This window comes from Dermacentor albipictus, chromosome 6 (genome assembly GCF_038994185.2).
Source record: "Dermacentor albipictus isolate Rhodes 1998 colony chromosome 6, USDA_Dalb.pri_finalv2, whole genome shotgun sequence".
NCBI classification, from domain to species: Eukaryota; Metazoa; Arthropoda; class Arachnida; order Ixodida; family Ixodidae; genus Dermacentor; species Dermacentor albipictus.
Genome location: NC_091826.1, coordinates 94574933 through 94579151, shown reverse-complemented (window position 1 = coordinate 94579151; position 4219 = coordinate 94574933). Strand labels below are relative to the sequence as shown.

Here is a 4219-nt window from a genome sequence, read left to right as displayed (position 1 = left end):
CTGATATCATAGCATGACGAGTGGATGTATCTTACGGCGCGATTCCGTATGGATTCTGATACATTACTGAGGTAAATGTGGTGAAGATTGCATGCGGGTTAGTAGTAGATCGATAAACGACGCAATCGTCAGCAAACATATGAACATGAGAGGAAACAGTGTTTGATGGTTAATGTATAGTAGGAACAGAAGGGGACCTGGAACAGAACCTAGAGATACGCCTGATGTTACAGGAAGAAATTCTGAAGCAGTGTTGTACTGGCGGGCTTTGATCGGCTACTAAGACATTCTTTCATCCATGTTAGGACGTTAGGTTTGAAGTGGAAGTGAGAAATTTCAAATAATAAGCCTTCATGAGCTGCCTTATCAAACGCTTTTGCAAAATAAAGAAAGACGATATCGGTTAGTGTTACTATCGAGATTTAAGTGTAGGTCACGAAGAAATGTAGCTATAATTTAGTGCTAAACGACAGATATTTACGGAAGCCATGTGTGAAGGTTGAAAAAGTTACTATTGCCTAGGAAACTAAAAACTTGGGAGTATACGACGTGTTCTGTGATTTTTCATAGGGCACTAGTTATTTATATAGGACGATAGATTAAGGGTGAATTATGACTATCTGATTTGTAGAGAGGAACGACCTTGCTCTTTTTTCACAGATTTTAGAGGGTGCTAGATGGTAATGGTCGGGAAAACCACAAGGTTACACAAATCGCACAGGTGCCCTTCCTGTGGACCAACGACCGACCCTAGTGGAACGCCGGATTCAACAGGAACCGTGTTAGTTGTGGAGTCATTAGTTACAACAAATTGGGACAAGACGAAAGGAACGATTGGATCCAGCTAAGTACTCCCGGGTAAATGTTGAGTGTGCTTAGATTGCGTAGTAGCAATACAAAGCGTAGTATACATTGCGTAGTAGTATACAATGTATACTACAGTAGTAGTATACAATGCGTAGTACGATACATTGTCAAAAGATTCTTCACCACTGGGTGATGAGGATCGTTTATGATTATCAATCAATGCGGATATTTCATCTGGTGAAAAAATGCTACATGCTACATGGAGGCATGGAATGGAATGCTACATGGAGGCATTTTTGAAACAGGGGAAGCAAGAAGACGCACGTGTGGCTCGACATTGAAAACAGATAAAAAAACATTGTTAAACAGTTTGGCAATGTCGAGGTCGGACAAAATTTCACCATCTATCTAGATTTTGATACCAGGGGATGACTCGGGATATGTGACTTGAAAGAATTATTGCGGTTATTGCTGAGCAGCCAGAGTAGGTCTGAATGGACAAAAATAGTGCTTCTGTGGCCGGATAGCTATCACGTAGGCGAGTTCAGATACGTATCTTCCCCTGTAGCTAGGGCTTGGCCTCAGTTTAGCGCAGCGCAATGTACGTTTCTTCTTGTTTTCCAGTCTTTTAGTGCGCTCTTGAGCTATGGTCTATTGCGATTAGAGCATAGTTAGGTAGTTGGTATAAGCTGGGTAACGTGGTTAGTCGTTTTCTTTTGTTAGAGCAATCAGTTGTCTTGCATCGTGCGATTTTGGAAACCTCATTCCAATGATTGGCAGAATGCAAGTAATTCGTTGTTTATCGCGACATAATTGTCTTTTTCATACAGGTGGATTGTTTTCTCTTCCGAATGAAGTTCTGTAGCTGAACAGCTGAAAACAGGATGTATTGCATTATCAATACCTTTTTCGCGTATGTAGTTATAGAGGGCATGCTTTCAGGATTATTGATTAGTATGAGATCAAGGATGTTAGCAGTACCGTGAGCATCTCGCGCTGACTCTCTTATAATTTGGGAGAGGTTAAAGTTAAACCAAATATCTAGGCATTCTTTAGCGCCAGTGTTATTTGTAACTACGGTGGAATAATTTGAACAGTTGACATGGCGGTAATTGGATTCCCCATAAAGCAAGTTGCCAGCGTTCGGGATTTTTTCTTGAATGATTCAAAATAAATTATGGGGTTTTACGTGCCAAAACCGCTTTCTGATTATGAGGCACGCCGTAGTGGAGGACTCCGGGAATTTTGGCCACCTGGGGTTCTTTAACGTTCACCTAAATTAAGTACACGGGTGTTTTCGCATTTCGCCCGCATCGAAATGCCGCCGCCGTGGCCTGGATTCAAACCCGCGACCTCACGCTCAGCAGGCTAACACCATAGCCACTGAGCAACCACGGCGGGTTCCCGAAAGAATGATCTACTTTATTATGGTTTGACGGGCATAGCCACCAAGTCCACTGTCCACTTAGAGCAAAAAAAATTATTTGAAGTTCTAACTAACATTCTAAGATGACGGGGGAAGTCAGGATAACTGTTGCGGGACTATAGCAGATGCCGAGTAGCAGTAGCTTGCGTTTAGCGCGAGAGATGTGCTAAATAATTTCTGGATAGTTGCCACATAGACTGTGAATACCATTAGTTTTTTTTTTTCTGCGATAAGGATGCGAGCGCCCTGTGTACCCTGTCTATCTTTACGGAAAACATCAAAGTTCGGTAGTTCACTCAGAACATCACTGTCACTGATTTGATTACTCAGCCATGCTTCAATTAGTCTGAGGACATCACGGCCAGACGAAGATACAAGATAAGATACTTGTTAAGGTTTAGGTTGAAAGCTTTTTATGTTAGTATATGTAACACTGAAAAAGGCGCTCGTGCAGCAAGCGGAGTACGGCGAGATGATTGCTGATGACAGATGATCTGATGACAGAGTTGGATGTTTCATAAAAAAATATAGTGCTTAGGACCTATGCATAATGCATTAGAGCGAACAGAAAAAAAGGAATCAGTAGGCGTCTTGCAAAATGGAATAGATGTTCTTACGCGTTCTTTTAGGAAAATCATTGCCAATACTGTAGAGTGTTTATTTATTTATCCACTTGTATATTTCTTTATTAATTTGTGATATCTTAGATATACGTACTTGTACATTGCGGAGGGGAAGGGCGAGAATACATTCCAAGAGTAAAAAAGTACAGGATTAGTTGTATCATAAGAAGCCAGCAAACACTGACACCAAGGACAACATAGGGGAAATTACTTGTGGGTAATAAATGAAATAAAGAAACGATAAATTAATTAAATATAAAGGGGAAGATTGTGCAAAGGTTGTGGGTTCGGTTCCCACCTGCGGCAAGTTGTTTTTTCATCCACTTTTACTTGCATTATTTTGTCGTTTCTTTATTTCATTTAATACCACATTTAATTTCCCCTATGTTGCCCTTGGTGTCAGTGTTTGTTGGCTTCTTATGATATGACTTATAAAAATCGGGCCCCTCAGTTAACCTCCTTTCTTCTCGTTCATTACATAACGAGGGCCTTGAATCCGGCTACATTTATGCCTTCAGGTAGCATGTGTGGATTTATTGATCAGTTGCCTTCATCCAAAAAGATCACGTTCTCCTGACGCCTGCGGCAAGAAGGACGTTCCACGTCCGCTGCGAAGGTCTGTGAGTGGTGGCGCTGGCTACCACTCCCAGGGTTCAATTACGACACATAAATACCCAAGAAAGTGGATGGGTAAACAGCGCCGCGGTAGCTCAATTGGTAGAGCATCGCACGCGAAATGCGAAGGTTGTGGGTTCGGTTCCCACCTGCGGCAAGTTGTTTTTTCATCCACTTTAATTTCCATTAATTTATCGTTTGCTTATTTCATTTATTACCGACAAGTAATTTCCCCTACGTTGTCCTTGGTGTCAGTGTTTGTTGGCTTCTTATGATATGACTAACAAAAATCGCGCCCCTCGGTTAACCCCCTTTCTTCTCGAGGGTTAGTTGTAAGAATTCACAGTGCAGGGAAGAAAAGAGATAAAAAAGCGGATAATGTATTCATAACAAGCAAGAAAGCGACTTATATAATATGAAAGTACAGGAAGAGTACACTTTACCAAGCAGACAATGTTCACTAAAAGTACGTAATTGCGCCATTGGCCATCATACTTTGTTTTATCTTGATCAGTGAATTCTTGTAAAGAGTGGGGCCTCTCATTCAGTTATACTTTTGCCAAGAACACGGCAGCTTGAAAGGGGCAGTCATTGAGGGCATAGGTACGGCAACTTGTTTTAGAACGAGGAATCAGCATAGATTTGCATTTATTGATGTTAAGTTCCACGAAACAAGTGAGGCACGAATTAGATATGCTGTTGAAATCGGATTGAAGAATAGTGATATCAGAGGCATTAGTTATTTTTC

At 41.3% G+C, this 4219-nt stretch overlaps 1 non-coding gene across 1 annotated transcript; it reads left to right on the top strand.

Moving 5' to 3' along the window:
* Positions 1–3555: 3555 nt before the first annotated feature.
* TRNAS-CGA (transfer RNA serine (anticodon CGA)) lies at positions 3556–3628 on the top strand. Its single transcript has one exon. It is a non-coding gene; the product is annotated as a tRNA-Ser (tRNA).
* Positions 3629–4219: the final 591 nt, after the last annotated feature.